This window comes from Bos javanicus, chromosome 12 (assembly GCF_032452875.1).
Source record: "Bos javanicus breed banteng chromosome 12, ARS-OSU_banteng_1.0, whole genome shotgun sequence".
NCBI lineage: Eukaryota > Metazoa > Chordata > Mammalia > Artiodactyla > Bovidae > Bos > Bos javanicus.
Window position 1 is genome coordinate 56221268 of NC_083879.1, and position 25121 is coordinate 56246388.

The following is a 25121-nucleotide window of genomic DNA, read 5'->3' on the forward strand; positions in this document are numbered from 1 at the left end:
TACATTTACTATTAAACTTTTAGATTTGTGTTCTGATCACCTATAATATATTTAGTATGAGTATCAAATATTTAAAGAAATTCTATAAAGCTTTAAGTTTATCAATATATATAACATAATACAAAGACTGTCACTACAACTGCTTTCTAATTAACTTTCTATAAGTCCTAGTCACTGTGATTAAAAAAAAACTCATCTGTACTAAGGTTAACACATCCATTTTTTAATCCATGGATTCATTTAAAATTTCATGCAGAATGTATAACTCTGACAGCTGAGACTGAAAAGAGATGGATTTTCAACAACAGCTCTGCTTGATTTATTTTGATATGAAAATTGATGATGTAATGTCCATTTAAACTGACAAAGACAGCTGAGCCAGGTGTCTTTAAGTATTAATACTGCAGCCACAGAAAAGTATAAATGAGCCTCAGGAGTGAAGCACCATGGCAGCCATTACTGTTCATTCAAGTTTCAGAGAAAATGTGGTGTAATCCAAGTTTCTGCAACTAAGCCAGTTCTGACACCACTTTTGTGAACATGTTTTATCCAACTGTAAGTCACAAAATGCATCTGTGGTTCAAAATGATGACCTATTTTTATATACTACATACATCATTAATTGATACATATCCACGCACATATATTTTAAATTTTATATATAATTACATAGTTACATATATGCAATTATATATGAAATTTGTAACAAATAACTTATCATTTATTTTTAAAGGAAATATCTTGTATTGTTACACCACTGATTCTAGTCACTTTCATTCAGCCATTACATATATATGTGGTTTATATATGTTTACATGTGTGCACATATATGCAATATGGTATGAACCCATTTATTCCAGTAAGTTATTTAATTTCAAAAACTCAAAGAATAATTTTTTTGCTGTATTAGTATTTAGTATAAATTGGTGCTGTATAAAGTGGAAATAAACATATTTTTCCTAATTTCAGCATCTGATTCATATAATAATCTATCAGAAACACAAACATTGCAATTTTCATTTTCTACATACATGTGATGATCTATTATGAAGTGTTGATTCAAATAAAATAGTAAAAATGAAGCAAATATTTATATTTTAAAAGAAGTAAGATTGAGAAACTTAAGAATTATAATAATACTGAGAATAAAAATCTGAAGGACTAAAGAAAGTTCAATCCTCTTGCATGTCTTTAAAGAAAAAACACAACAAGCTGATCAAAACCCAAAGCTCAGGCGAAAAAAAGGCTCATAGTTTTACTGTTCATTAAAATTATGTCAAATGCTACTAAAATACAAGTATATGAAATGACAATCAAATTGAAGTATCCAGATAAGACACTTGACACATGAAAGTCATAAAACAGTGTTCATCTCAATATTTTTATGCTAATTTGAGTTCAAATGGAGTTCAAAACAAAGTGATTTATGAACATGAGAAGATATTTGCCTCAGGAAGATTTTAAATAAGTTTTCCAGCCTAGGGAACTGCTGTTTATTAGATTAATGGTAAGTTTTTTGTCACTGAGTAAACAAGCAGGTGTTCATTTACTTCTTTTGTTGATATTTTTAAAAATGATATTTCTTTGTAAAACTACTGGAAAAGGAATATTGATCCAAGATATTAAACCATCTGTATTATTGTTTGTAGTCTCTTTTATTACAGTCACCTGAATGCCTCTTTCTCTGTTTTTCTGCATTTTGAAATACTATAAGTGTTCATGATTAGTAATTCCTAATCAAAAATTATAAATAATTTCAACCATCTATGTACATATTAATGTATTGGCTTGGCCAAAATGTTCATTCAGGTTTTCCCATAAGATTGTTTTATTAGAGCTTAGTTGTATTTAACTTCATCCAAAACAATTTTGTTAGACTGTATTGTGACAGCTGTCATATCAGTGAGTATTTTTTAAAAAAATCAAAATTGGTGGACTTTGGTGTAGCTATTTTTATATTGAAGTCAAAAAAAAAAAAGAAAGTAATGTTTTAGGCATATAATGTTTTATTACTTCACCAGACATTGCACCTTCCCATGGCCATTCTCTTAATGGAAAAAATTCAAATCCCATGGAAGACTGCAAAAGGTACCTAGAATAGTTCTTTGCTCAAAAAGCTTAAAAAAAAAAAAAAAAGTTTTGTGAAGGTAGAAATATGAAGTTGCCTGAAAAATAGCAGAGAAACAAAAATGATATATGTGTTATTCAATAAAGTTCTAGGTGAAAATGAAAAGTTTGTCTTTTATTTTTACTTAAAAACTGAAAGAACTTATTTTTTAATATAAATTTATTTATTTTAATTGGAGGCTACTTACTTTACAATATTGTATTAGTTTTGCCATACATCAACATGAATCCACCACGGGTGTACACGTGTTCCCCATCCTGAACTCCCCCTTCCACCTCCCCCCAAATACCATCCCTCTGGGTCATCCCAGTGCACCAGCCCTGAGCATCCTGTATCATGCATTGAACCTGGACTGGGAATTCATTTCACATGTGATAATATACATGTTTCAATACCATTCTCCCAAATCATCCCACCCTCGCCCTCTCCCAGAGTCCAAAAGACTGTTCTATACATCAGTGTTTCTTTTGCTGTCTCGCATACAGGGTTATTGTTAACATATTTCTAAATTCCATATATATGCGTTAGTATACTGTATTGGTGTTTTTCTTTCTGGCTTACTTCACTCTGTATAATAGGCTCCAGTTTCATCCATCTCATTAGAACTGATTCAAATGTATTTTTTTTAATGGCTGAGTAATACTCCATTGTGTATATGTACCACAGTTTTCTTATCCATTCATCTGCTGATGGACATCTAGGTTGCTTCCATGTCCTGGCTATTATAAACAGTGCTGCAATGAACATTGGGGTACAAGTGTTTCTTTCAATTCTGGTTTCCTCAGTGTGTATGTCCAGCAGTGGGATTACTGGGTCGTATGGCAGTTCTGTTTCCAGATTTTTAAGGAATCTCCACACTGTTCTCCATAGTGGCTGTACTAGTTTGCATTCCCACCAACAGTGTAAGATGGTAAAAGAATGTTTTGGCCATCAGTTCAGTTCAGCTGCTCAGTCATGTCTGACTCTGTGACCCCATGGACTGCAGCATGCCAGGCTTCCCTGTCCATCACCAACTCCTGGAACTTGCTCAAATTCATGTCTATTGAGTCCATGATCCCATCCAACCGTCTCATCCTCTGTCGTTCCCTTCTCCTGCCTTCAATCTTTCCCAGTTCAGGGTCTTTTCCAATGAGTCAGTTCTTCACATAAGGTGGCAAAAATATTAGAGTTTCAGCCTCACCGTCAGACTTTCCAATGGATATTCAGGACTGATTTCCTTTAGGATGGACTGGTTGGATCTTCTTGCAATTCACGGGACTCTCAAGAATCTTCAACACCACAGTTCAAAAGCATCAATTCATGGCACTCAGCCTTCTGAATAGTCCAACTCACATCCATACATTACTACTGGAAAAAAACACATAGCTTTGACTAGATGGACCTTCTTTTGCAAAATAATGTCTCTGCTTTTTAATATGCTGTCTAGATTGGTCATAGCTTTTCTTCCAACGAGCAAGCATCTTTTAATTTCATGGCTGCAGTCACCATCCACAGATTTTGGAGCCCAGAAAAATGAAGTCTCTCACTGTTTCCATTGTTTCCCCATCGATTTGCCATGAAGTGATGGGACCAGATGCCAAGATCTTAGTTTTTTGAATGTTTAGTTTTAAGCCAAATTTTTCATTCTCTTTTACTTTCATCACGGGACTCTTTAGTTCTCTCTCACTTTCTGCCATAAGGGTGGTGTCATCTGTATATCTGAGGTTATAGATATTTCTCCAGGCAATCTTGATTCCAGCTTGTGCTTCATTCAGCCTGGCATTTTGCATGATGTACTCTGCATGTAAGTTAAATAAGCAGGGTGACGATATACAGCCTTGACGTACTCCTTTCCCAATTTGAAACTAGTCTGTTATTCCATGTCCGGTTCTAACTGTTGCTTCTTGACCTGCATACAGATTTCTCAGGAGGCAGGTAAGGTCTGAGACCACCTTACCACATATAACTATAAATGTGTTACTTTTTTTTCCTTTTTATAAGGGGGACAGAATGAAGTGTGGGGAAAATAGGGAGGAGGGGTTCATGCTGCCACAGAAAAGGTCAGCCACAGTGTCAGGAGCAGACGACAGGTACAGAGGGAGACCTGGCATGTTTGGTCAAAGAGCAGGAGGCCACTGGCGATTTGTATGATCAACTGAGGTCTGTTCTAGCAGAAGGAGAAACGGAGAAGTTGTGTTACAGGACCAAAGTAGTTGGACTAGAAGATAACTTGGATGTCCTTTTCTTTTAAGCATATCATTAGGGTTAAGGACCATGTGTTCTGGTCTTGGTTCTGATATGAACTGGCTCTGTGACTTTGAGCAAGTCAGTTCTGGCCTCTGGGCCTCAGTTTTCTTATTTACAAGGAGACAAGTCTCAGCTCCTTGGTCCTTGAAGACCCCTCTGATAGACAGGAAGTTAGCTGACAGCAATGAGAATTGACCCCTTCAGCTAACCGTCCAATAGCTGCCTAATCCTACCAAGCAATTTACCAGCCCTGCTCCTAATACTTCCACCAGTACTCTAAAAATAATCAGGGGGACCATAAAAACTCCCCACCAGACAAGTGGTTGGACTTTCCCTATTCCAGCACGTGTGCACACCTTACACTGTGCTGTGCTGAGTCACTCAGTTGTGTGTGACTCTTTGTGACCCCATGGTCTGCAGCCCACCAGGCTCCAATGTTCATGGCGATTCTCCAGGCAAGAGTACTGGAATGGGTTTTCATGCTCTCCTCCAGGAGATCTTCCCGACTCAGGGATTGAACCCATGTCTCGCACATTACAGGCAGATTCTTAACAGTCTGAGGCAACAGGGAAGCCCATGAATTGTGGAGTGGGTAGCCTATCACTTCTCCAGGGGAAACTTTACAGTATCCTGTACTAAGGTAATCTTTGGCGGCCATTGGACTCAACTGTTCATAAATAATGCATGAATACATATAACAGACTGGATTATGAGAAGGATATGTGAGGTAGAGCATCTTGTTATATAACCTACAGCTGTCAATCAGTGATGTCCTGGATTATGCAAATGCCCCTGCCTTAAAAACCCTGTACCCGCCCTCCAGGGCCATTTGCCTCCCCTGGGCATGGCCCACCTCTCTCTAGAGGTGTTCTCTCTATTTTTTCTTTGTGTGTGATCAGTCACTCAGTCTGTCTAATTTTAGTGATCTGTTCTTTCAGTGATCAGTTCCTTCAAGAACTGAGGCCCACAGGACAAAGGGCCTCCAGATTTTCTTCCACTAACACCCCTGGTTATGATCATATTCCCAAAGATGGCACTATTTGCATTGACTAATATTTTCAACTTTCTGTCTTTTTGACTAGATCTGATGATTGTAGTAGAGATTGGATACCCACACAAAAATTCTTACAAATAGAAACCTCACATAGGCACCACTGCTGCTGCTGCTGCTAAGTCACTTCAGTCGTGTCCGACTCTGTGCAACCCCATAGACGGCAGCCCACCAGGCTCCCCCCTGGGATTCTCCAGGCAATAACACTGGAGTGGGTTGCCATTTCCTTCTCCAATGCATGAAAGTGAAAAGTGAAAGTGAAGTTGCTCAGTTGTGTCTGATCCTCAGCGACCCCATGGACGGTAGCCTTCCAGGCTCCTCCATCCATGGGATTTTCCAGGCAAGAGTACTGGAGTGGGGTGCCATTGCCTTCTCCATAGGCACCACTGGCCCACCTCAAATAAACAAAACCCGGGATAATAAAAGCAAAAATAATAAAATAATTCTTACTAAAACTGTGGGAGAAATTAAGGAATCAGCAAGGAAATAGACATGGCGAAATGTCTAAGCATTGACAATTGATTTATCATTTTTAATAGGCTAAATTAGTAAGGATAAGGATATTTTCAAGGCAGCACCCCATAGGCACAGGAAGGCACTGCTCCACAGTGAAATATTGTGTGAGCAAATACATTTTCCTAGAAACAACTTAGACCTTGAAGTTCATGAAATGCAATGCTTTAATATGTATGTTTATACGTTATAAAGACCTAAAGACATTTCTATTTCTATTAAAAAGAAAAGAATACATTTCAGTATAAAATGTATAACACTGGCTGGGTTTTTCCAATAAATATTCTACTATATTCCTCTATATTCCTGTCAGAAGATCATTCTTTTTTCATGACAACCAACTCCTTTCACTCCACAGATCTTCACTTTGTTCTATCTCATTATCTCCTGAGATTCTGGCTTCCTTTTCCTTCAATTACATTCTTTTACAAAAACAAGGCAAACCACTAAAAATGAGGTCACTATGGAGGTTGTTTTCAGTGATCTTATTTGCAACCCAGTTTGCAGAGCTGAATGTATTCTCTCCTACCCTTTAATAGCACTTCTCATACTTTTATAACTGACACAAAGCTCAAATCTACTAAAGAATCCTTAGAATACCTATGGAGAGACAAGGAAGGGAGAAATTTAGAATACTGATTATTCACCAATTTGGTTGTAGATTTGGAAACAAATCTAGAGGGAAGGGTTCCAAATCCCACATAGAACCATAAATGTAGTTTTTTGTATAGTAATATGTAAATATTTTCACTCAGATATTTCAAAAGACAACACAAAGCAATAAACTCTACTGGTAAAGGTACTGCAATATGCCTTCATTCTACCTGTAAATATTTCATGTTAGACTACATTTTTAGGGTGAAGGCTGTAAGTACAATTTTTGACAATTTTCCCTATTTTTCTTTGCATCATAAAATGAATTCTGATAACCCACTTCAAATTCCACCTTTTATAAAAAAAATACTCCAATTTAATTTAACGTTACTATTCTTGTTTCTAATACAATAGGCAGATATTAATAGAAGTGATTCTAGGGTCAAGAATCCAGAAACAAAAATGAATTTAAGAAAAAGAATTGGGAGGAAATTATGTGGGAAAAAGTGGATATATAGGAAAAACAAGAAGCCCTGCTTCATTCCTTATATTAAAAATAAAACCAAATGTGTCAAAGCTATAACATCAGTTCAGTTCAGTTCAGTTCAGTCACTCAGTCGTGTCTGACTCTTTGAGACCCCATGAATCTCAGCATGCCAGGCCTCCCTGTCCATCACCAACTCAGAGTTCACTCAAACTCATGTCCATTGAGTAGGTGATGCCATCCAGCCATCTCATCCTCTGTCATCCCCTTCTCCTCCTGCCCCCAATCCCTCCCAGCATCAGAGTCTTTTCCAATGAGTCAACTCTTCACATGAGGTGCCCAAAGTACTGGAGTTTCAGCTTTAGCATCATTCCTTCCAAAGAAATCCCAGGACTGAACTCCTTTAGAATGGACTGGTTGGATCTTCTTTCAGTCCAAGGGACTCTCAAGAGTCTTCTTCAACACCACAGTTCAAAAGCATCAATTCTTTGGTGCTCAGCCTTCTTCACAGTCCAAATCTCATATCCATACATGACCACTGGAAAAACCATAGCCTTGACTAGACGGACCTTTGTTGGCAAAGTAATGTCTCTGCTTTTCAATATGCTATCTAGGTTGGTCATAACTTTTCTTCCAAGGAGTAAGAGTCTTTTAATTTCATGGCTGCAGCTTTAACATAAGTAACCAAAAAAATTACAAGAAGAAAACATATGGAGGTTAAAAAAAAATTGTAACCTTTGAGTTGGGAGAGGTTTTATAAACTAGTCATAAAAAAGCATAGGCCATTAAAGGAAAAAAAAATGCATTCTGACTATACTGAGTTTTTATGTATAAAATTTATATAAAATTAAAATGCAAAATGATAAATGTATTTATAATATATGTGATTAGTAAAAAGTTATATTCTTCATACATAAGGAATGTTTACTAATCAGCAAGCAAAAGAGAAAGGTAGGTAAACAATGAATAATTGGTTATAGGCCCGTTTAAATGCAAAATGTGAAATAAGTCTCAATCTAAACAGAAAGAACACATTTAGAAGTCCTTCTTTATGATACATCTTCACAATACATCTTCACCTACAGTCAATTACAGGACACCCCAGGTGGCACTAGTGGTAAAATACCCACCAGGCAATTCAGGAGACATAAGAGATGGACCCTAGGTAGGGAAATTCCCCTGGAGGAAGGCATGGCAACCCACTCCAGTATTCTTGCCTAGAGAACCCCATGGACAGAGAACCTGGCGGGGTACAGTCCATAGGGTTGCACCGAGTGGGACACAACTGAAGCAACTTAGCTTGCATGCACAAATTACAGTAGAGTATTAGGTTTTATACATCCATAAGTAAATTTCTTTTTCATATTTTACCATTCTCTCTGCTACTATTCATTCACTTATTCATTCAACAAACATTAACAGCACAGCTAAGTTCACCAGACACAAGTCTGGCAACTGAGAACACTGTAGTAAGTTCCGGCTCTCAGAGCTTGCATTCTAAAGAAGAAACACCAAAAATACAGTAAAATGCTAGAGAGTTATCACAGATTCATAGCACTTACATGAGCAACATTAAATAAGTAATTTATAACATTAAATAAAAACCAAAAATTACAATAGGAGGGTTATTTTGGATAGGAAAGGCAGAGAAGTCATCTCTAAGGAGTTGCCTAACAGATCAGAGACTCGGATAACATAAGAAGTCATACTGTAAAATATCTGAAAAAACTATATCCCAGAAAACGAAAAGTAGAACATCTCTAAACTTGTGTTTGTTGGTAAGTTAGAAGGACAATAAAGATGTTGATTAGACTGAAAGAGAATGAGTGAAGAAAACAGGGTAGAAAATGACACGAGACAAGTAGCCAGAGTAAAATCCTATAGGAGTAACGGGGATTAATTGTTTAGCTTTGTCAACAAATGATGAAAGTGTGTGACTGAGTGAGAGAGAGAGGGGAAGAGAGATCAGTTACATATTACTCCAAGCATTTTGGAGTGATGGAATAAATAGTGGATTAGATTTCTCACTGAGATCAGCAATGACAGGGGAGAAGAGAGTTTGTGGAGGATAATTAAAACTTTTTTTGATGTGGCTCCTATTAGATAGGTGATGTTTTATGAGCAGTGGATCAAAATAAAATCTGGTGAGACATAAGGGCTGGAAGTGCAAATGTGAGAGTCATTAGCAAATTGAGAGTGTTTAGAACATGGAAACTCAAGATATCACATTGAGAACAGAGAAGTCCCAAGGACTGTCTTGAGTCACTTAAATATTCAGAGGCCCTGAATTGAAAAATATCAGCAAAACTGAAAAGGGTGCCCAGTGAGGGAAGAGGTGAAAAAGTATAACTAGTCCCAGCATGAGGAGGAAGAAAGTAATTACCTCTCTTAGTGCTGGTGTGTTTTTATGGTATAATTTCTTATAATCCATGATATTTGTTATACCAACCTAACTATAATACATGTTTACTTTATTCTTTCGTTCTCATATCCTTCTGATAATTAATTTTCCATATATTTTAATTTTGTCTTTTGAGAAAATGTATGACTTTTTTCACCAAAGTTTGCAACTGGTAAAGCTAAGAATGTTTCTATCAGTTGTGATCTTAACATTTTTTATGTACCTGAATGAATTTTTAGGATACCTATCCAGTTAATTGGTTCTAAAAATCCTTTGATAATAATTTAAAACAAGTATTTGATATTGTGGATTTCTTCAGGTCTAATTCATGTAGAACAACAAAAAATATGCATAATTTACTTGCAAATGTTATATTTCCTCTCAATTAGATAACAGTTTTGAAACTGTATTTTTATCACTGTCAGTTTTCTTGTGTAATACAGAATTTTAATCATAATCTCTTCTTTTGATAGCATGACTAACATAGTATTGGGCTTTCCTAGAGGCACAGACACGGTAAAGAATCTGCCTGCAATGCAGGAGACCCAGGTTTCGATCCCTGGGTCAGGAAGATCCCTGGGAGAAGAGAATGGCTACCCATTCCAGTCTTCTTGCCTGGACAATTCCACGGACAGAGAAACTTAGTGGGCTATAGTCCATGGGATCGCAGAGTCAGACACAACTGAGCCATTAACACTTTCAGTTTTTCACTTCACTTTCAATGTAGTGTTACTCTAAAACTATAGTCATGAAACATATATTGCTAACAATAAAAAAATAAGTAAAAAAAAATGCATACCTGGGACACTGATCTTTGAATTTTACAATTTATGTCCCTGTGATGTATGATGACTCATATTCTTTCTAGTTCTATGAAATCTTCCATCTTTGAGTAACTCTTGATGTAATACAGAAATTAATAATCAATGATGCATTCTCCAAAGGATAGGTCTGTTGCAAAACAGTACTTTTTCTCATGATGTCTTAATCAACCTATGGAACTAAAACACTTTCCATGTCATCTACTCTGAAATATTTAATAAAAGTGTTTTCCTTTAAAAATAAAAAATAAATTTGACTTATGTAATGCAACAATAACTATTTCCCTTTAAATATTAAGTTAGTCAAATTAAGTCAACCTTAAGAACTTCTGTATATATAAAGAACTTGAACACTGACAATTCAGGGGGATAACTTGGAAAAAGAATATGAAAACAAACAGCAAAACCATGGGCACTGTTCAGTTCAGTTCAGTCACTCAGTCGTGTCTGACTCTTTGAGACCCCATGAACCACAGCACACCAGGCCTCCCTGTCTATCACCAACTCCTGGAGTTCACCCAAACCCATGTCCATTGAGTCAGTGATGCCATCCAACCATCTCATCCTCTGTCGTCCCCTTCTCCTCCTGCCCTCAATCTTTCCCAGCATCAGGGTCTTTTCCAAATGAGTCAGCTCTTTGCATGAGGTGGCCAAAGTATTGGAGTTTCAGCTTCAACATCAGTCCTTCCAATGAACACCCAGGACTGATCTCTTTTAGGATGAATTGGTTGGATCTCCTCACTGTAATTAGGTATAAATATCACATCTCATTTCTATTTCCCTCCCTAAGCAAACAGTTTTTATCATTTCTTTTCAGATAAGGAGCTAAATAATTCTCTCTTGGAATTATGTATTTTCTCCTCCAATCATTCAAATTTGTTGGGTACTTAAAATATAAAGCAGTGAAAGTGAAAGTCATTCAGCCATGTTTGACTCTTTGCAACCCCATGGTCTATACAGTCCATGGAATTCTCCAGGCCATAATACTGGAGTGGGTAGCCATTCCCTTCTCCAGGGGATCTTCCGAAACCAGGAATAGAACCCAGGGCTCCCACATTGCAGGCAGATTCTTTACCAGGTGAGCCATGAGGGAAGCCCAAGAATACTGGAGTGGGTAGCCTATCCCTTCTCCAGCAGATAGATCTTCCTGACCCAGGAACTGAACCAGGATCTCTTGCATTGCAGGCAATTTCTTTACCTGCAATTTCTTTATCTGGGAAGCCCTATTAAGTAGTGAGCAAGTACAAATAACATAGTCTAGCTGTTTCCTGCTGCTGCTCCTTACTGCTGTGGTTGAGGAGTGACCCCACAAAGTCCTAGTGTGTGCTTTCCAGAGAAGAATGTAAACTATCACAAGAACTTGAGCAGTCACACTCAATTTTCAGCAAGGTGCTGGCAACTCTGTTTGAATTCCCAGGATAATCCTATTACCCCTCACTTCTCGTACTGTGCACAGCATTCAATAAGGCATAAGCAAGCTTAGAACTAAACTTTCTCTTCCTGTCTCTAGGCCCCTGACCTGCCTTTTCTTAGAACACTGTTATAAAACTTAAAACTGTAAATTCTTTCATTGTCCCTTTGAAACATAAGTTTGTCTCCCAGTCTCTCATCAGTTTTTCAACCCATAGCTGTCTTTCTGCAGGACGTGAGCTGTCCCTTGAAATACAATTATTAAGTGGAATCTAATAAGAAATATACAAGTGAACTTATGTACAAAGAAACACACTCACAGATCTCAAATCAAATTTATTTTTACCAAACTGGAAATGGAGGGGAAGAGATAAATCTGAAGACGAATTAACATATAAACACTACTATACATATAACAGATAACTAGTAAGGACCTACTATACAGCACAAGGAACTCTAATTGATTTTCTGTAATAACTTATAAGGAAAAAATTTCAAGAAACCACATTGAAGAGAATCATCAGAAAAACAATCTGTGGATTTGGACCCTGAAACTCACCTATAGGATATTAAGATATAACTACAACATGATTAAAATTTAAACATTAGAAAAGAAGATTCTATTAAAATAGTACAAAGATTTCTATAAAAACATAATTTTTGGAAATAATAAAGATTTGAACAAAAGTTTAGTTGCATGGATAAATTAGAATTTAAATTTTGCTGAAGGAAATGCTAGATAACTGCAAGATATATGAATTAATCATAAAAAAGAGGGCATAGAGAAAAAAGTACTAAAAGTATTAAAGACAGTTTAATATGTCCAGAGATAAAATTAGTAAATTCAATATATATTCTATAGAATTATCAGAAGACGACAGTAAATGCTGGAATAAGAGGTAATGTTTAAGATTTTTTTTTAAAAGTTAAGTAAAAGCATTTTCCCTCTGATTCAGGAATTAACATTAATATCAAATAGAATTATAAAGAAGCAGAAAGAAGGAAGGAACCAAACATAACTGAAAAACAACCAAAACAACTATTAACGGAAAAGAAGTATTAGTCACTGAGTTGTGTCTGACTTTTTGTGATTCCATGGACTGCAGCCCACCAAGTTCGTCTGCCCGTGGAATTCTCTAGGCAAGAATACTGGAGTGGGTTGCCATTTCTTACTCCAGGGGATCTTCGGATCCAGGTCTCCTGCATTGCCGGCAACTTCTTTACCATTTGAGCCACCAGGGAAACCCAAAAGAAAAGAAAGGCTACTTTAAATTACGACAGGTTCATAGTTCACACCAGAAAAAAAAGAAAAACCCAAAAGACTTGAGAAAATACTCTTGATTATTTATTTACTTTTTGGCCACAAGGCATGCAGGGCCTTAGTTCCCTGACCAGGTATTGAACCCATGGTCCATGCAGTGGAAGCGTGGAGTCCTAACCACTGGACAACCAGGGAATTCTGAATACTGTTGATTTTTTTGAACCAATAGGGGCACGCTCATATTCTATCCAGATCACACTTTGCAAATGGATGATTTTTAACTCCCCTCACTGTAAATGCTCTCAGCAGATAGACTGCAATTATCAGCCTTCCTCAGGAATTACCCTCACTGTGGAGAGCTGCCTCCATCCGCTCAAATCAGCAGCCCTTCCTTGAGGCAGCTGGGGTCCAAAGACTAATGCATAAGGAAAAAGGAGGCTCAGCTGCTTTATCTCAACTCAGAGTAACAGTGAAGGGCCATCCTACAGCTTCAGAGCTCCATGGGTTCAATGGCAGCCACATTTGAAACTGTAGTTCAACCTAATAAACCTCTTTGCTTGACACAGCTTCCCTCCCTTCCCTGGTGCATCATAAAAACCATTTCCATTAAAAATATTGATTTTATATTATGCCCCAAGGAATTCAGCATGTCATATAACCAAAAAGAAAATAAGCAAATAAATAATGATTCACAATGAAGTTATAGACCAATAAAGAAATAATAAACCCACAAAACTTTTCACTGACAGATCATAAGTTCCCCAAAACAACAAAAAACCCTAAAGAAAATTTTTTAGAAAGAAAGAAAATGAACCCAGGATCAAAGATTCAAGAAGGAAATTTGACCAAAGAATTTGGCAATCAAAAGTTTATCACTGATTGACAGCATAAACAATAACATAAATAATGAATAATTTGGGTGGAAAATAAAACAAGTTGGAATTAAAATACTGGACAATAACAATATGTATAATATGAAGGGATCTTAGGAAACACATTTTTCTAAGGTCCTGTTAATATAAAGGATTAGAATGGGAGTGGCAACAAAGTTAGTAATAAAGACAGCAATAGACTATTACAATTTTATATAAATGCATTTGGAAATGTTGATAATTTAGACAACAACCTAATTAAAGAAACTCTACATAAAATTATTTCAAGAAGACACAGAAAAGTAAATTGACTTATTACTGTTCATGCTATGGTATAACCTTGATTAAAAATGATTGATTGTGTTAGTATACAGAAGAAAATTAAAACCCAAAGTATTAAAAAAAAAAAGGAAAATTACTAAGCAAAATATATATCAACCAAATCTGACAGTGCTCAGACACTTCTGGCAACATTGTTTAGTCCAGAAATGTAAGATATATTAATATTAGGATATACATTCAAAAGATTCACAGATCAGAAAGGAAAAACATATTATACTAGATATAGAAAGCAGCATACAAAATTCAACATAAATTCATGAATAACAAAACCACCACACCATCACCAGCTTTAAATAAATATCTTTAGTAAGATACCACTATATATCCACTTGGATGTGTATAATCAGAAAGAGATCATAAAAAGTGTTTATGAGGGTTTGGAGAAACTGAAGCCCTCATACGTTGCTCTTGGAAATATAAGATGATGCAGCCACTTTGAAAAAGTTTGATGGTTTCTGAAAAAGTTAACTATAAACTTAAAATATAACACATCAATTTCACTGTTAGGAATCCAGCCAAGGGGAAGCATATGCCCACAGAAAGGCACAGATATGCAATGCATGGCAGAACTATTCATCAGTTCAAAAAATATGAACTGAAGTGTCCATCAATGGATTAATAAAATGTGGTATATCCATGCAAAAAATACTGTTCAGCAATTTAAAATTATAAAGTACTAATGCATGCTACAAAGCAGATAATTGCAGAGACATTATGCTAAGTAAAAAAGTCAAACACAAAAATTACATATTGTGTAGTTCTATTACATGAATTTTCCAGAAGAGGCAAATTTTAGAGATAGAAGATTAGTGTTTGTCTAGGGAAGGTGTGGGAGTGGGGCCTTTTTCAGGTGATGGAAACATTAGAGCACTGGATTAATATATTTAGAAAACTCAAGAAAACTATTTGCAGGAGATTTATTAAATTAGTGGTTTCCCTACTTAGTCAGTTCAATTCAGCCACTCAGTAACGTCCGACTCTTTGTGACCCCACGGACTGCAGCATGCCAGGGTTCCCTGCCCATCACCAACTCCCAGCACTTGCTCAGACTCATGTCCATCCAGTCAGTGATGCTATCCAACCATCTCAGCCTCTGTCTTCCCCTTCTCTTCCTGCCTTCAATCTTTCCCAGGATCAGGGTCTTTTCTAATGAGTCAGTTCTTATCAGGTGGCCAAAGTACTGGAGTTTCAGCTTCAGCATTAATCCTTCCAGTGAACAATCAGGACTGATTTCCTTTAGGATGGGCTGGTTTGATCTCCTTGCTGTCCAAGCTACTCTCGAGTCTTCTCTAGCACCACAGTTCAAAAGCATCAATTCTTCGGCGCTCAGCTTTCTTCATAGTCCAACTCTCACATCCATACATGACTACTGGAAAAACTACAGCCTTGTCTAGATGGACCTTTGTTGGCCAAGTAATGTCTCTGTTTTTTAATATCATGTCTAGGTTGGACATAGCTTGTCTTCCAAGCAGCAAGCGTCTTTTAATTTCATGACTGCAGTCACCATCTGCAGTGATTTTGGAGCCCGCCCCCCCAACCCCGCAAAATAAAACCTCTCTATGTTTCCATTGTTTCCCCATCTGTTTTGCCATGAAGTGATAGAACTGGATGCCAAGATCTTAGTTTTCTGAATGTTGAGGTTTAAGCCACCTTTTTCACTCTTCTCTTAGAGGGTAAAAAATACTTAAGGTATTACTCATTAAGGAACAGGTGAAAAAAGATAGTGGGGTTATTCTTTTTAAAATTCATATGCAAACTGGTTAAATTCATTTGAAATTTTTCTGTTCTCTCTGTTCTTACTTTCCTTGCCTCCCGTTTTTCCTATTACAGGAGTGATTCTCCCTGTGTAAACTAATGGACTGCTATACTAGATACCATTGCAATACTGACCTGCAAGATCGCTTTATCTCAAACATACTTTACTGCAGACATAAAAATACACAAATTCAGGAAATTACCAATGTCTGATACTTTTGAAAGATATTGTAAACAAAGTCTTTACCCTGTTTAGTAGAAAGATTAAGCAGAAATGTCTCTAGAATCTGGGTTTTTCCTCATCTGCATTTTTCTTTTTACTCAGACCTTCATTATTTCATTACACCAGGCTTATAAATTCTTTCTCTTTCAGCACTCTATTCTCTATTTCTATCCATCCTCTTTACTTTTTAGAAAAAAAATAAAATCTATTCATGTTAATCATCCACCTGTTTTTGAATTTTACTCGCCATAGTAAATATACAAAATCACTAGCAGCTCAGTCAATACTCTTCACAAACTGGTTATAACTACACTCAGCAGGTTTCAATCACCTATATATTTTAAATTTCTTATATTTCCTGTAGAAATGTTGCTTTATTTCTTGTTTTTTGTTTTGTATTAGGTTTACTTGGGTTGTTTAAATAATGATGCTTTCCATGTTTGTTACCAAAAAAAAGACAAAATAAAATACCTTACCCAGTATTTTAATATATTTATCATATTACAGCATTTATATTTAGTATTTCTTGAACTTTTGTATGAGGAAGAATAAACTACGGCTTGATTGTCCAACATAAAAATGTTAAGACAAAAGTCAGTTGAGAAAAGAATACATGAAGTACCCACTATCTGGGGGATTTTAGCTCAAAGACTATCATATTTACATGTCTCAGTACCTAGCCCAACCCTTGCCCTACGACAGGGAAAACAAGAGACTTCTGTTAATTCTGCTCCATTATACTGTTCAGTTCAGTTGCTCAGTCGTGTCTGACTCTTTGCGACCCCATGAACCACAGCACACCAGGCCTCCCTGTCCATCGCCAGCTCCTGGAGTCTACCCAAACCCATGTCCATTGTGTCAGTGATGCCATCCAACCATCTCATCCTCTGTCATCCCCTTCTCCTCCTGCCCCCAGTCCCTCCCAGTGTCAGGGTCTTTTCCAATGAATCAGCTCTTCACAATGGGTGGACAAAGTCTTGGAGTTTCAGCTTCAACATCAGTCCTTCCAATGAACACCCAGGACTGATCTCCTTTAGGATGGACTGGTTGGATCTCCTTTCAGTCCAAGAGACTCTCAAGAATCTTCTCCAACAGTACAGTTCAAAAGCATCAATATTTCAGCACCCAGCTTTCTTTATAGTCCAACTCTCACATCCATACATGACTACTGGAAAAACCAGAGCTTTGACTAGACGGACTTTTGTTGGTAAAGTAATGTCTCTGCTTTTTAATATGCTATGTTGGTCATAGCTTTTTAAAGTCAGCTTTTTCAAGTCAGCTTTTTCACTCTCCTATTTCACTTTCATCAAGAGGCTCTTTAATTCTTCTTCGTTTTCTGCCATAAGGGCGGTGTCATCTGCATATCTGAGGTTATTGATATTTCTCCCGGCAATCTTGATTCCAGCTTGTGCTTCATCTAGACCAGCATTTCACATGATGCACTCTGCATATAAGTTAAATAATCAGGGTGACAATATACAGCCTTGATGTACTCCTTTCCCTATTTGGAACAAGTCTGTTGTTCCATGTCCAGTTCTAGCTGTTGCTTCTTGACCTGCATACAGATTTCTCAGGAGACAGGTCAGTTGTTCTTACTGTCTGTTCCCATATCTTTCAGAATTTTCCACAGTTTTTTGTGATCCACACAGTCAAAGGCTTTGGCATAGTCAATAAATCCAAAGTAGATATTTTTCTGGAACTTTCTTGCTTTTTTAATGATTTAGTGGATGTTGGCAATTTGATCTCTGGTTCCTCTGCCTTTTCTAAAACCAGCATGAACATCTGGAAGTTCACGGTTCACACACTATTGAAACCTGGCTTGGAGAATTTTGAGCATTACTTTGCTAGCGTGTGAGATGAGTGCAATTGTGCAGTAGTTTGAACATTCTTTGGCATTTCCCTTTTTTGGGATTGGAATGAAAACTGACCTTTTCCAGTCCTTGGCCACTGCTGAGTTTTCCAGGTTTGCTGACATATTGAGTGCAGCACTTTCACAGCATCATCTTTTAGGATTTGAAATAGCTCAACTGGAATTCTTATCATACATTTACATTTTTCTTATACTTTAGCTCCTCTTGATAATGTTACATTATTTAAGTTTCAAATATATGAATTTTTTTAAAGTTTCATGAATAGTAAATCCAGGAAGTTAGGTTTAGCAGCATTTTAAAGTTTAAGTAAACTATCGTACATATACTTGTCCATACGCTTTCCATTCTTGAATCATCATCTCGATTTAGTAATTTTCTATCAAGGTAGGACTGTATTTTATGAGCAATCATTTTAATTTTCTCTTGTGGAAGTAATCGTTTACAAAGGTATGATGAAAAACTCCAATTAGACTTGTTCATTAAAATTCATATAGCAATTATGTTGAGTCATTTTGTTTCTCAAGAGTACCTGAAATTAATTAAATGAAACATATTTCACATGAAAAGCTACCTCCATATTTTTAGAGTAAACATGATATATCTTGACATGAGAGTTTTCTTTCATCTTCTTTCCTAAGGAACTGAATAGACACTAATGGCCTTTTCCCAAGTTTCTTCTTACAACATTCATGTATTTTTAATGATTCTCTTTTTATTGCAAATTCTGTTTGAAAATATTTGAAAGGGTTTTGGCATGACCCAGAAGAGAGTTACCTTTTAAAATCAGGATGTAGCAATTCACTTGGAACCTAAAGGGGCATACTTGCACAACAAAATAGACTTCAAAATATCTATTCATAAAATTTTATAAATAAAATTAGATCACATCACATTTTATGAATAAAATCACATCACTCTTAAATAAGAGTGATATGATCCACAATTTGGGCTTATATTGTCTTTTTTTAAATAAAAATTTCTAAATTGATATGTTACTAACATATTATCATATTGTATGCCATATTGAATAAAAAAATGACTATATAAACCTTTTGAGTGGGAAGTGTCATAAACAGGTGCCAAGGTGCTTTTGAGTAAGGCTCAGGTACAGTCGTGAGACATTAGAAAATATGGTTTACTTGATAGAGTCAGAATATAAGGGCATTACAGGTGTATGCATCTTCCTTTTGGAACTCTCCATGCACTAACCAGTGTCACTATACATGGCAAGTGAGTGGTATAGAATCAATGTTTAGTCAAGTGCATGGATTCATTGGTCAACATACAGCCTCAGCCTCACAAATCTCCAATCAACATTAATAAAAAAGCCATCTAATATTCTAGAAGCCTCAATGTTCTTGTGTTTCTAATTTTGTGAAAATTGGAATTCTGAGTAAAGGAAATGTTGGATGGGAAGTCTAAGAAAAAGGCCACTATAGACATTGGTTAGTAGAATCTGAGTATCTTGTCCAAATGGACAATTCCAACCAGTCCCATGGCAGTAAATAAAGATAGATCTCAAGGCCAAGAAACAGGATGGATGAAACAGTTTGATAATATTTTAGGAGATGACAAAATAAGATAAATGTTAAGAAAAATCTTGAAAAAATTTGGTATTTATTCATAAGTGGCAAAGCATTATATTAATATTCTAATTTTTAATTCAGCCTAAAAAGACTCTTCATTGGCATAAATTCCAATTTAGTGATATAATAAGTTGCTATTCTAGTTTAACTGAAGATTTAAGATTATACTTAAATTGAGTTATAAGCAAAATTTTTTTAATGATTTTTACCTTCATTTCTCAACAATTCATTTCCCAAACTCTCTTTGCTATGTAGATCTGAGTTTCTAACCTATATCACTTTCCTTCTCTCTGAAGAACTACTTTCAGCATTTCTTTTTTTCTGGCTGCACTGTGGCATATCCTGCTCAACATGCAAGATGTTAGCTCCCTGCCCAGGGCCTGAACTCTTGCTACTTGTAGTGGAGTGTGAAATCCTAAGCACTGGATGGCCAGGGAATTCCCAGAAATTTTTTCAAACTTTTATGTGTGACTATATTGTTAACTGACATATTATACTTTAAAATAGCAAGTAATTCCTTGCTTCCTTGTATTTAAGCTACAAAGACAGATATTGTTCCTCACTCTTTGCTCCATTGTTGATTAGAAAAATGCTCATATTGACCGATTCCATTCTTCTATTGTGATGGGTAGTATGAGAAATATTCTTTTCTTAAAAATTATTTCAATTCTTTAAAAAGCTGAAAATTCTTAACATTTGATATGAAGATCAAATATATAATCTTTAAATTAAATATACTGTCGAAATAATATACTATTAAATTTAAAGGGGAAATGGGAAAACAACAATTCTGCAGGTTATGTCATCATGTCTGCCTGCTAAGTTGCTTCAGACATGGCCAACTCTGCAACCTATAGACTGTAGCCTGCCAGGCTACTCTGTCCATTGAATTCTCCAGGCAAGAATACTGCCTTCTCCAGGGGATCTTCCAGACCCAGGAATTGAACTCATGTCTCCCATGTCTCCTGCATTGGTAGGTGGGTTCTTTACCACTAATGCCACTTGAAAAGCCCATGTCATCACATATTATTTTAAATTTTAGAATATTTCATTATAGGAGTTGTATTCTTCTAGATATCCACACAATCAATGGAGAATAGTGTTACATGACTAGTTATCCCTCATATCCTGGATAGAAAATTATGCCAACCTTCTATTTGAATAGCTTACAGTCATTATTGATTTTATATATTTTAAATTTACATGCATATCTTTAAACTTAAAACAACTATAATATTATCTCTATACTAAGGTCCTTATTAGTGTCAGTCTAGAAGGTAGGTATAATCATTATAAATAACACTATGAAATTGTAGATATACTCATGAGTAGTGCCATATGAATAGGAGAATCTTATGAACACTGAGTAATAGTAAAAGTATTGCTCCCTCTAAGTGGGGAAAACACTAAGAATTATACTGCAAATAGTAAACCTGAGTTTTCTAAATACAAATATATGGTTTTTATTTTTTTGAGATTCTTATCTCGCAGAAAGAAATAACATCTTTTGCCACCAAAAGTAGGCAGAGAGATGAAACAGTGAAACAGGAAAATAAAAAGAGATAAGTATTAATAATAAGATATTTCAAATCAGTACTCAAAGTTCTATATTTTAGTATTGAATGAGGGAAGAAAGAGAAAGAAAGAAAGAACATTTTTAGGTACATTTCAGAATTATTTTGAAAGCATAATGCTAAATTTCCCAGTTATTTTGGAAAAAAAAAAAAAAAGCTGGTGAAATATAGACTCTAAGGATCTTCTTTCATAGGTTAAGCCACCACAGAAAAAGACAAACTTTTGCCAAAAGAAATACAATATCTAAAAAGGGCAGTGAAGAGAATAGAGTCAGGAGCTTCTTTATATCTTGGCTGTCTTTCACAGTTTGGAGCTACTGACACATAGAGATGCTGACAAGATCAGAAGGACAGCAAACAGTGACACCACCTAAACAACCTCACCATGCACTTTTCTTGAAAGCAGGGACCAGAGCAGAGTCTCTGCAACTTTTTTAAACTCCTCAGGCTCCTGAGAAATGTTGCTGTGAGCACACACTTATAAATCAGAAAAAAAAAAAAGGTATCAAAACTTTCTATGAATATACTTGGAAAGTAGACATTCTATACCCATTCATCATTTGATTTTAAAAATTTGGACCTAACAGTGAATTGTGGAGAGATGTATATCCTCAAAAGGTGTTATAGTAAGTGATGAAACTCATTTATGTAATGCAAATAACTGAACTTTCAAATATGATTCTTTATTGCCATTAACAAAAGAAAATAAAAATATACAGTTCCCCAAACAACCACCACAAAACATCCTGGTCAATTATATTCCAAATATAAAAAGCTCACCAATCACAGGAAAAAATAAAACCCTGTAGCATTAAACACCAATGTTCCTAGACTTTCTTCACATATGAGGGCTACACTTAAGAGAGGCAATTCAACTCTCAGTTGAACTCATAAACTGAATTAAGTTCCTATTTGCTACATTATTTTGATATATTAGCTAATCCTTTTAAATATGATTTTGATAAGGCGTATTTTTACCTAACAGCATACTGTCAAGCCATTAAATTATTTACAGCAATTAGAGGAAGATAAGAAACACTTTTAATCCCAAAAGAGGATATTTAAGTATGCACCCAATGAAAGGACATTTTAATATATAAATCAAATATTAACAGACTTGAAGAGAAAATAGACAGCAATACAATAACAGTAGAGGACTTTAATACTCCACTTTATGAATGGATAGATCATCCAGACAGAAAATCAATAAGGAAACACTGGCTTTCAATGACACATTAGACAAGATAGACATAACAGATATATAGAATATTCCATTTAATGCACCTTCTTCTCAAGGGCACATGGAATATTCTCTAGAATAGATATATTAGGGAACAAAACAAGCCTTTATGAATTTAAGAAGACAGGAATCACATCAAGAATCTTTTCTTACAATGACAATATGAAAGTGGAAATAAATTACAATAAAAAACTGGAAAATGCACAAATATATAAACAGCCATGCTTCTGAATAACCAAGAGGTACAGACAAATTAAAAGAGAAGTTCAAAAATACCTTGAGATAAAAAATGTAAATATAACATACCAAAACGTAGAGGATGTAGAAAAAGCAGTTCAAAGAACAGAGGTTATAGCAATAAATGACTACATCAAGAAACAAGAAAGATCTGAAACAAACAACTCAACTGTAAACTGTACATTCAACGAACTAGAAAAACAAGAAAAGACAAAGACCGACATTAGTAGAAACAAGGAAGTAAATAGAGCAATAAATAGAGAAATAAATAGAGACTAAAATTCAGAAAACTAAGATTATGGCATCTGGTCCCATCACTTCATGGGAAATAGAGGGGCAAACAGTAGAAACAGTGTCAGACTTCATTTTGGGGGGCTCCAAAATCACTGTAGATGGTGACTGCAGCCATGAAATTAAAAGATGCTTACTCCTCGGAAGGAAAGTTATGACAAACCTAGATAGCGTATTCAAAATCAGAGACATTACTTTGCCAGAAAAGGTCCATCTACTCAAGGCTATGTTTTTTCCAGTGGTCATGTATGGATGTGAGAGTTAAAGCTGAACGCCGAAGAATTGATGCTTTTGAACTGTGGTGTTGGAGAAGACCCTTGAGAGTCCCTTGGACTGCAAGGAGATCCAACCAGTCCATTCTGAAGGAGATCAGCCCTGGAATTTCTATGGAAGGAATGATGCTAAAGCTGAAACTCCAGTACTGTGGCCATCTCATGTGAAGAGTTGACTCATTGGAAAAGACTCTGATGCTGGGAGGGATTGGGGGCAGGAGGAGAAGAGGACGACAGAGGATAAGATGGCTGGATGGCATCACTGACTTGATGGACGTGAGTTTGAGTGAACTCTGGGAGTTGGTGATGGACAGGAAGGCCTGGCGTGCTGTGATTCATGGGGTTGCAAAGAGTTGGACACGACTGAGTGAATAAACTGAACTGAAAAGGGAAAAAGAAATGAAACTAAGAACTCTTTTTTTTAAAGAAATAAAACTGAAAAAAATTTAGCTACATTCACCAAGAGAGAAAACATCAATACATAAAATAAAAAAACAAAAGAGGAGATATTACCACTGATTTCACAGAAATACAAAGAATTATAAGAGAGTACAATGAACAATTATTTGGCAACAAACTGGACAACAGAAAAGAAATGAATGCTGATGGCTGTTTCATGCTGAGCTTTGACAGAAAACAACAAAATTCTGTAATTATTCTTCAATTAAAAAATAAATAATAATAATAAAAAAAGAAATGAATGAATTCCTAGAAGCATAGCATCTGGCAAAACTGAGTCATGAAGAAACAGACAATATGAACAGACTAATTATTAGTAAGAATCAATATTAGGACTACTAGTAATTGAATCATTACTAGAGATTGCATCAGTAGTCAGAGACAAACAAAATTTCAAGACCAGATGGCTTTACTGATGAATTCTACCAAACATTCAAACAATACCAATGCTTTTTATAGTCTTTCAAAAAACAGAGGACAAAGTAACACTTCCAAATTTATTTTACAAGGCCAGTATTACCTTGCCACCAAAATCAGAAGAGGACAGCAAAAGAAATCTGCAGGCCAATATACCTGATAAAAATAGATGCCAAAATTCTCAACAAAATATTTGCAAACTGAATTCAGTAATACCTTCAAATGATCCTATATTATGATCAAGTGGGATTTATTCCCAGGTTATAAAAATTTTTCAGCATCTGCAAATCAATCATTGATAGAGCACTTTAACAAACCATGTATCTAATGTGCAAAAATGTGTATCCAATGTGTAGAAAAAAGTGTATCCTATGTGTAAAAAAAAAAAGTGTATCCAAAACAATAAAATATCTAGGAATAAATTTAAATGAGCCTGGTGGCTCACTGATAAAGAATCCACCTGCCAATGCAGGAGGTGCAGAAAATGTGGGTTGAATCCCTGAGTTGGGAAGATCCCCTGGAGAAGGCAATGGCAATCCACTCCAGTATTCTTGACTGGGAAATCCCATGGACAGAAAAGCCTGGGAGGGCTACAGTCTATGGGGTCCCAAAAGTGTCTGACACAACTTAGCAACTAAAAACAACAACAACAACAAAAACCTGTACACTAAAATCTACAAGATATTAAGAATTGGAAGAGGAGATAAATAAATGCAAAGTTACTCTTTCCTCATGGATTGGAAAAAATATTATTAAAATGTCTATACTGCCCAAAGCAATCTACAAATTCTATGCAATCCCTATTAAAATTCCTATGACACTTTACCAAAGACTAGAACAAGCCAAGGGCATCTCTTACCATGATTTAAACTATTATTACAAAGCTGTAACAATCAAAACAGTATGTTATTGGACCAAAAATAGACACATAGACCAATGGAAGAGGATAAAGAGCCCAGGAATAAACTCATGCATATATGGTCAATTAACTTATGACAACAAAGCCAAAAATATATAGTAAGAAATGGACAGTCTCTTCAATAAATGGTTTTTAAAAAGTCTGGACAGGCACATGCAAAAGAATGAAGTTGTA